This window comes from Oryzias latipes, chromosome 5 (genome assembly GCF_002234675.1).
Source record: "Oryzias latipes chromosome 5, ASM223467v1".
Lineage (NCBI taxonomy): Eukaryota > Metazoa > Chordata > Actinopteri > Beloniformes > Adrianichthyidae > Oryzias > Oryzias latipes.
Window position 1 is genome coordinate 13,680,340 of NC_019863.2, and position 10,329 is coordinate 13,690,668.

At 35.9% G+C, this 10,329-nt stretch overlaps 2 non-coding genes across 2 annotated transcripts; both read right to left on the reverse strand.

Annotated features, from left to right (window-relative positions):
- Positions 1 to 274: 274 nt before the first annotated feature.
- trnag-ccc lies at positions 275 to 345 on the reverse strand. Its single transcript has one exon. It is a non-coding gene; the product is annotated as a tRNA-Gly (tRNA).
- A 1,371-nt stretch (positions 346 to 1,716) lies between these two features.
- Positions 1,717 to 1,787, reverse strand: trnag-ccc. Its single transcript has one exon. It is a non-coding gene; the product is annotated as a tRNA-Gly (tRNA).
- Between the last annotated feature and the right edge of the window lie 8,542 nt (positions 1,788 to 10,329).

A 10,329-nucleotide genomic window follows, 5' to 3' on the forward strand; every position in this document is an offset into this window, starting at 1 on the left:
CTTGCAGCAGCCTGTTCATCTGTCTATAACCCTTCGTACAAATTTGTGCTTCTTGTACGGAGTGAACTTCCACTAAAGATTAGTTTTGTCTCTGAGTCATTATTCATTCATTTCTGTGTGCAAGAAACTGAAAGGGTACTAACCTAACCTTTTATCAATTACAGTTCTATCTAGCAAAACCAGTTTGTTCACATTTATAGATTGATGTTTTATATGTTTTACTTGAAAAGCATTCAACAAGAAGGTTAGGCTACATAAGTAAAGCTACAAGTACTGCATTGGCTGGGAATTGAACCCAGGTCAACTGCTTGGGAAGCAGCTATGCTACCACTATACCACCAATGCACTTTTTTTCATATTTACTTCACATTAAAATACAATATGCTTTTGGAATACAACGTAAACAATAAAATGTTGAGTGTTTGTTGACTAGGAACAAATATCGATCTGTTGACATTGTTCAAAGAGAGAAAAAAATGCAAGCAAATTTTAAGTCTACCTCTGTGGAACCACTTAAAGCTCAGCATTGACTGTTCCAATCTACAACAGAAAAAGAAGAATTGATACAAATTGAACAACTCAACAAAGTATAGAGAACTGCTAAAGCAAAGAAAATATGCACACTGTTTCAAGAATGACGATGACCTACAAGTATGCTACATCAAAATGATGGTCTTTAGCAAATAATGACGACTTTTGTAATCTGCCCACTAAATGTTCTTTGTGATTGGCAAGAATTTCCCTGATGGTCTATTAGGAAGCATTTGGTGCTCTCACCGCCTGGGTTTAATTCCTGGTCAGGAAACTGAACATCTTTACAAGGAACCTAATGAATCATCAGGTTTGTCTTCAGGAGTAAGGACACTCGTCAAAAATGACTTTTGAAAAGAGCTTTATCCGTGATTTGAGCCAAACCTGGCTTTTGACCCAAGAGAAAACAAAGAAACCAGACATTTGTGAGCATTGAATAATTTCTTTGAAAAAAAGGAACATAAATTTGTATACATTTTGACGCTGTATAAAACATGTTTTCAATGTCGGACAATACCATTGTTCTTTATTGTTAAGAATAGTAAGAAACAGAATAGTTTGAAACTCCTTTTTATTTTTTATGATTACACTAATGGTTCAAACTTAATTCACTAAGCATGTAATATCATCTCAAAATTATATTACATTTGAAGAAAGCACAACCCAGATTGTTTTCTCATAGCATTCCTCATCCTCCCTTTTTCCTTTTTGTGTGCGCTGGTGTTTATGCTCTGGTAAATGTCTGTGAGAACATCAGAGACATCTGACACTTGAAGCTTCCTGACCTTCGAGCATTTAGCCTGCAACAACCTGTGGGTCTAATTTTCACACCATTGTCCAGTGTATGATCTTCTGACTATGCAAATGCAGGGTTCTTATACCAAGCCCATCTCTGAGCTCCGTTGTTCGGACTTGCAGCAGCCTGTTCATCTGTCTATAACCCTTCGTACAAATTTGTGCTTCTTGTACGGAGTGAACTTCCACTAAAGATTAGTTTTGTCTCTGAGTCATTATTCATTCATTTCTGTGTGCAAGAAACTGAAAGGGTACTAACCTAACCTTTTATCAATTACAGTTCTATCTAGCAAAACCAGTTTGTTCACATTTATAGATTGATGTTTTATATGTTTTACTTGAAAAGCATTCAACAAGAAGGTTAGGCTACATAAGTAAAGCTACAAGTACTGCATTGGCTGGGAATTGAACCCAGGTCAACTGCTTGGGAAGCAGCTATGCTACCACTATACCACCAATGCACTTTTTTTCATATTTACTTCACATTAAAATACAATATGCTTTTGGAATACAACGTAAACAATAAAATGTTGAGTGTTTGTTGACTAGGAACAAATATCGATCTGTTGACATTGTTCAAAGAGAGAAGAAAATGCAAGCAAATTTTAAGTCTACCTCTGTGGAACCACTTAAAGCTCAGCATTGACTGTTCCAATCTACAACAGAAAAAGAAGAATTGATACAAATTGAACAACTCAACAAAGTATAGAGAACTGCTAAAGCACAGAAAATATGCACACTGTTTCAAGAATGACAATGACCTACAAGTAGGCTACATCAAAATCATGGTCTTTTGCAAATAACGTCGACTTCTGTAATCTGGCAACTAAATGTTCTTTGTGAGCGGCAAGAATTTCAATGATGGTATAATGGCTAGGATTTGGCGCTATCACCACCACGGTCTGGGTTCAATTCCCAGTCAGGGAACTGAACATCTTTACAAGGAACCTAATGAATCATTAGGTTTGTCTTCAGGAGAAGCCAAGTCCCTGGTGGTTTTTACTAAAATATTCCTGGTTAGGTTATATTCTACTTTTAGAGGGAAGCTTTTAGTTCAGCCTTCAGGAGAAATGACACTCATCAAATACCACTTTCGAAAAGAGCTTATCTAAGATTTGAGCCAACCTTGGCTTTTGACCACTTCCTCAACAAGATAAACCAAGGAAACCAAACATTTCTCAGCATTGAATAATTTCTCTGACCAAAAAAGTAAAAAAGTCTCAGCGAGGGAGTGACAGATAAAGAAGCTGATTCCCCAATCTTCTTTCTAGTATCTAACCCAATATATTTTAAAAACTTACAAACAGTGTGACAACATGAAGGTCACTTCTCTTCACAGATTCCTCACTTATGATAAGATTTTAAACTTCCCATGAGTCTTAGTGTCTAAAGGCAGGGCTAACCCCCAGGTCGCCACTTTGCCCCCACCTAGGAGGATTAAGTGTCCCTACAACCCTCATATAACTCAAAAATGTCCATAATCAACAAACACAATCAGCAAAACACATGAAAACCCTTTCTTTGATTAGTCGGATCCACCTGTTCTGAGGGGTATTCCAGAAAGCAAGGTTAACTTACCCAGACTTTAACCCTGAATTCTCTCTAAAGTAAGCCTAAACTTGCTTACTCTGGATAAGTCGGTTCCAAAACACCAGTTTGGTCACTGCAGCCTCCTGCATCACCACACTGTCATAATTGTAAGTGATCTTTGTCTTTAGATCTTTAGTTTTCTGTTTGGTAGATCAAGCATCTTTACATATTTACACTGCAGGATGAAGATGAAGAGTCCACTTCTGCTTTCACAGAAATTTACACAGCGAAACCCATCAAGGTATATGATGGCCCCCCTCTTTTTTAATTTTTTTAATTAGATAAATATTGTCATTGCAATTTTACAGAATATTGCCGGGGATGTCAGTGCAGATGAGAGTTAGTGTACCTCCACCATGAATCTTGGCAGTGTAAGAACATTTCTGCTGCTACAATTTCTCATGTTAATATTTGGTCTGTATTGTAAACGTCTAATTCCAATTATGTGGAATTACTTTGTCTCTGTAGTTGCCTGCCAGAAAGGTATATAAAGTCCACCTTCTAAGGCAAATTAGAAAATGTGACCTTGAGATGGACCGTAAACAACTTAAAAGCAAAAAAGACCAGTCTTGAAATAGAATTCATGGAGCACCATGCAGCTTAAGGTGAGAAACAATATGTGAACATGTAATCTGTCATTTGTTGAATGCAGTATAAAGCACTACATTCACTTTTTTATTACAGCAAATAAAGACATAAAGAAGAGCAATCAGCCTTTGACTCTTGATTGACTGATTTTTTTAGACATAATTTTGACAAATTGTGTCCCGTACCACCCTGCCATCTCTTTGGTCTGCTTGGTTCAAGGGGGCATCCACTTGGCCGTCTTCTTCAAGAGGTGGCAGGACCCTCTTACCTCCGATTGTGGCGATGTTGTGAAGAACAACCCATGCAGCTGTAATGCCACATGCCCTCTCCAGCCTGACCCTGAGCCCACGTAGGCACTGAAATCTTGCCTTCAGGATGCCTATAATCGTATCCACCCTGACCCGGGTTCGGCTGTGGGTCCGTTGTAATTGTACCTGTGGTCCAGGCTGAGGTTCAGGGTAGGGGGGTCATCATATATGGCAGACAAAGATACCCCCTGTCCCCCAGTAAGTAACCATTGAAATGTCCTTGTCACATTCAGCTCTTAGTCTCAGAGGCCATCATCATGGTAGAAGCATTAGCGGAGTCTCAGGACTTGGATTTAGCTCCAAACTTTATTTTCCATTTTCCTCCATTGCAATTTCCCAGTCATGCCCCAAACTCTAACCCAGGGGTCGGGAACCTTTTTGGCCGAGAGAGCCATGAACACCACATATTTTTAAATGTCATTTCGTGAGACCCATACAATATTGTGGAGTCCCTTTCCCACACTGAGGCACGGAGATTTAACCTCTTTTAAGGTTCTTTATTCTGGTTACTGCAGGCTGTAACAAAAGCCGTACAACTAATTCAGCAACTCCTTAATCTCTCCTGCCGAGAGCGCTTCTCCCAACTTTTTATTCCACCGCTGCTGCACCAGCCCTCCTATTTCACTTATTTGGCCCCTAGCTGAACCCCATTGGTCCAAACTCCCCAACGACAAACATGTATATGCTTGTAAAATAAAAAAAATAATTTCGAAAAAAGAAAACAAAAAATCACATCATAAGAAAACTGCCTGTCACAAGGTTGACAACAACACAATGTGAGCACATGCACTGTTTTGTTTGATGTACAGTATTTTCCAAGGCATTGACTCTCAAACAAAATAACCACCAAAATAATCACCTCACTTTTAACTTTTAAATTGTAAAATTCTAAAGTCATAGTTTTGTTTTATATTGTAACACTATTCATGTGACATTTGCTGGCCAGGTCAACATCGAAAAAGAGATCTTGGTTAAATTAAGGTTAAATAAAATGAATAAAAAAACAAATAGTTGATACTGGAATAAGACCTGCCCCAACATTTTGCTCTGTAATGTTTGTGGATAAAGTAGAAAGAACAAAACAGACTGAATTTGTGAGAAAGTACATAAACAAAATGGACAAGGATGATGTCTATGACAGCGACACATTGTGGCTTTTCGGCTTTTGACTGCAGGTTATCGTATCGTTTTTACGAGCAGATGAGGTTTATGTCCAGCCTGTTTGTAGTTTGTTGCTTTTGTAGTTTGTGGAAAATGAGCACAAAAATCAGAAAAAATAAAAATAAAACAAAAAAAAGACAGACAAAAGTAGAAAAATATCACAATTTTTCATATTAAATGCAGTAGGCTTCCATGGGAACTCTCTCATTTTGTCTATTTGTCTTGTGTCTTTTTCAGCCTAAACCACTAGGTGGGGCTAAATTATTGCAATAAAATTCAACGGCAACTTTTGAAGACTATTACTAGTTTCTGTATTTGTGTGCAGTTTTCTTTGAGTGCCACTAGGTGGTGGTAAATGTATGAAAGCTTGACCACATTCAAGACATTAATTCAGTATAAAAAAAACCAAAAAAAACCAAAAAAAAAACAATAATTCAGTATAATATACTGAATTAATGTCTTAATTAATGTATTATGTAAAGTTTGAAAACAATGTTTTATTGATTCTGGCAAAATAGTCAACATAAAATAAACCCACAGATAAATAAAGTTTTCTAGAAACTTTTTGTTTAAAACCACTATAAAACATGTCATTTACTGATAACAAATGTTCAAGTTCCACTGATTTCATAAATGTTTTTTTCCGCTGTTTTTTTTAAATGTTATCCCTTCAGTCTAAGGTTTAATCTAGCCATGAAGTTTTTAGACAAAATTCTTTTTGCTTGGTTTTTCAATTCCTTTTAGTAATACTCCAAATTCCAGTCAAGACAATTCTTGTAATAAGAAGATAGCAAAACAAGTCAAAATACAAGAAAGTGTTAAGACTTTTTATTGTTTACATAACATTGCTGTAACTTTTGGTTTAAATAGGTGGCAAAAACCATGCATATAGATTTTACAAAATCTATATACAAAAAGGAAACAAAATGTTTTTCTAATTACTTAACCCTCTATTCTTTTTAGGTATTTTTGTGAGACATTTATTTGTTCACCTTTATATAGTTTTGAAGGAAAGAAAGCACCTTGCTGTCCTATTGCTCCAGTAGTTTGTATGAAAAAAAGCCAAACGTTTTCACACGCATACCAACACCACATGTGCTTTTCACTGATGGTCTGTACCAGAAGAATATCAGTCAACAACTCACTCAGCAGGATAAACCCCTGCTGGCTCATTTAAAGCAACATAACTATGCTACATGTTATTACCCTATTTACTACCATGCGGAAAAGGCTCTAGTCAGACATATAATAAATGTTTAAGTCCCAATGGGTATTTAATGTTGTTGACTTCACCTAATAGGCCCTGTAAACTTATTTTTGAATGAGCGGAGCACTGTTTATTTATTTATTTTTGTTTTGATGTCTGCACAAGAAAGAAATCCTTATTTATTTTCACTGAATTATTTTTACCGACTGACTGTAAAAGCTGAAATACCCTACATTAAAAGGGTTTGAAGTTGATGGCTGGCATTAAACATTTGAGAAGTCAAATATAAAGCTGTCTTATAACTTTTATTTTTTATTTAAAAATTGAATATTTGCATGCTTTTTTATTTCACTAAATGCAGAAGATGTGTATGTCACATAATCTAAATAGAAGTCATGCTCCTAAAGGTCCGTTGACTCCCCAGGTCTACTTTTCTCTCCGTCAATCTCCATTTGGTTTTTCTAAACTTCCAAAAAAAACCTTACCCCATTGCTGTACCCGTAAGACCAACACAAGACACTTGTTTTGAGTTCATCTCCACACATTTCGGGTTAATGACACGGGCAGATCTCCTATGTAAAGATAGCGATTGAGAAATCAAAGGTAAAGTACCTCCTGCTGGTTATAACACTTGGCAGTGCTTTTGTGTGTTCTGACTGTTCTTCAAAGGCTTCAAGTCCAACATTTGTGTAAATGCCAAACAAAGTGGCAATGTTGAATTTGTGTCAGAAGAGGCAGATGGGGCAAACATATCAAAGTTTGTACTAGCAAAGACCTTGGATGGGAGTCAATAACAAGCATGTGCACACCGCGTGACACCAATACTTTTATGCTTGATATGCTCTGGCATTGGAGAGACAACACTTATTAGAGATGTTTAAGAAAAATTAGACTAAACAGTGATGAACATCCCCTTCAAGGTCCTGCAGCAAACAGAAAATACAATAGACGTCGTTAGAAAATAACTAATGGTATTCTTTTTTACCGACTATCATAGTTGTGGTCTGCAAAACTGTAACTAAACACACAAAATTAAATATACCAAACACAGTTTAACAAGTGTTTTGTGGTGGTTAAATGTGTATGTGATAACAAGGTGATTAGCAAAAACTGAAGGAAAATACACTAATTAGCAAGCACGTTTTCCCGAGGTCCACACTAAACTTGCTTTAGGGAAATACAAGCTCCTGCTGAAGACGCACTCATTTTTATCTGACGTTTGCTCGTTTTGCAAGATACTTGTGCAAGGAACCACAAGAATCAGGAATGGCAGGTTCCTGTTTGTCTGCAGCTCGTGCAAAAAAAGTTGAGATTTACCATAAACTCCCCCTGTGAATATTCTTTTTCCCAGTTTTGCAACAGTTACAGGAAAACATAACAAAATAACACAGACTCAAACACAAGCCATTACCAACAAAAAGCAAAATACTGATGCGCCATCAAAAGACCACAGTGCAAGAAACAATAAATGTCAAGGAAATAATGGACAAAGGCAACATAGTTAAGTGTCAATAAAAATTATATGTAAAGATTTAAATAATTTTTACCAAGTTAGGATTCCTTGTCTGACCTAAATTTTGATTTTTCTCTGAGAAAAGAAATGTTTATATCTGTTACTTTTTACAGGTGGGCACAATAATTTAGCTCCAAAAGGAAAAGTCTGGAGTTCTAGCATTAAACCAAATGCTTTTATCCTCCCCATCTGCCTACTAAACAAGTTAGAGATGCTTTGCAGCCCACCCAGAATTTAACTGCACATCTTGACGACTTTATTTATTTTTGTCCATTACAATGCAGAGGTTCCCATTCCAGCATATTTTGAAAAAGTAGCCATGCACCCCATACAGGTTTTACAAAAAACTGTTGTGGGAGACTTGTCCACATAAAAAGGGTGATTTTGTAAGCAAAGCAGAGCAAAGCAAGTGTTATGACCACGGACCAAGTCTGGGCCGCTATATTGGATAGGCTAATTTCTTGTGTCTAATGCAGAAATGCCCTTATGTATCTGTGAAAACACTCATTCAGCCAGAACGGATCCATAGATTTTTTTTTTAAGTCATATGGTCTTATTCACTTTTTTAAGTTAAAAATTTTGCAACTTTCAATTATATGCTTTTTCAATTAATCTAGAATTAAAAAAGTCTCTTGAATAATAGGTGAAAAATATAAAACTTCAAAAACTCAATTCATATTTTTTTTCTGGCCTTGTGATTCCCTTGTTGACAAAACAGAATTAGCAGCACATGGACCCCCCCCCCCCCATTTTTCTTGTAAAAAACTTTTTTTCCCCCTGTTGTGAGTAAAATGCTGCTATGAATTAAAAAATAACTCAGTTTTCTATGAACAAGTCAGAAAGCTTTTTTAAAATTCTTTGTAAATGAGATTTTTGGAAAGAAGCTTTATCAAATCGAATGCAATGTTTGTTTAAAAGACAATTGTTTTGGCTGCATTTATAAATCTAATTCAAATGTTTCAAAAGTGTTAATCTTTCAGAATCCTTTTGTGATTCAAATTGAAGTTTTATTATTTTATTCTATTAGTTTCCTCAATTGCCATAAACACAGTTTATTATTCATTGTCTGTGTGTAGCAGCACAGCACACGTGTTACCTGGTTTTGGTTTTCAGTAACAATATAGCTCATGTCTTCACAAATCAAGAATTTTAGGAAAATTTGAACAAACTGAGCTTATGGCCTGTGTTAGCTTTCATGTTTCAAACGAGCATGGCTTTTTTAACACGTCAAGTAGATAAGTCAAACTTTATGCTCCATGTCGGATAGGAAGTTGTTAAGTTTGAATCCGTCTTTAAGTTTTGAAGACAGGAACAACTAGTTGCACTGTGTGAACACTTAATGGGTGCCAGCATGGTGGGCGGTGTTTTATTTGCCTGTCTTTATGTTATATCCCACATGAGACGTTAGACTTGATTATGTGGTCTTTGAGCTAGATTTACCTGTTCAGTCCATCAGGTTCGAGTTTAAGCAAGTGGGCTTTTCAAAAATGATTGTCAGTTTTTCTATCTTGTAAAGTTCCACTGCCACATCCGATAACCGTTATAAGTGGTGTGTTGATTACAAAAACGACTGAGTTTTTAAGGTGGTTTTGCTTTGCACTCTGAAAACATATGTGTTAGCTGTCTGTCTTTGTGGCCCTCTGATGAACTTGAAACTTTCCGCCTTCACTCCACAGGAGATGGTTGTGTGAGCCTGAACAGCTTTGGACAAAACGTCTGTTAAGGTTGAAAAGTTTACCACAGTTTAAAAAAAAAAACAATTACTGAATCTAAATAGCTACCCTTTGCTAAATTTGCTCAAACACATTGCACATATGCATTCTTTTAAAGATTAAAGAAAACTTGTACTTTTCCTTCACTATAAATCTGCATTTCCTTGACGGCTCAACTGCCCATTGGAGTTTCATACAGCACTGAAGTTCACACCTACATGCACCGTGAAGGTAAATATTGGAAAAAGCCAAACACTTGCTATGTGACAACATCCAAACTCAACATGGAATGAAAATCTGAATCAACTTCTCATCTCACTGCACCTTAATATTGCTCCCAGTGGCACTTGACGCTAACCTGTCATTTTCATCTAAACATGATCCTAAATTTTTATAATTATTGATTTTATTTTTAGGTTTACATCTTTGGAATGAAGTCATTCTATTTCAGTTTTGTGATTTTTCCCCCTCTATTTTTTATAATTTGATTAGTTATAATGCTATTTCAATTACCCACCCATTGTAAATACAAATGAAAGTGAACTTGAGAACTGATTGTGCTGATAACAGCATGGATCTGTACGTAAAAAATAGAAAAGAAAGGGCGGAGAAAACCCTTAGAGTTAGTATTTTCTGATAAACTTCCACATCTTCTTTTGAAATTTGCTTTATTTGTTTGTGTGCCATAAAGTCATAGTTATCAAATCAGATTAATCAGTGAATGTTTATGTCTTAATAAACATATTTCAAGGTAAAAACTGTAGGTGACTGGAATTTTACTGTGTTTAAGAACAAAAAAGAAGCTGTTACCTTATAATTACATGTTAATATAAGGGAAATAACTTGAGAAAAAATACAGCATGTTTTGCAATATGTATCTATATTTTTTGTATAAAAAAGGAAAAACTGTACCAGATTTTATTT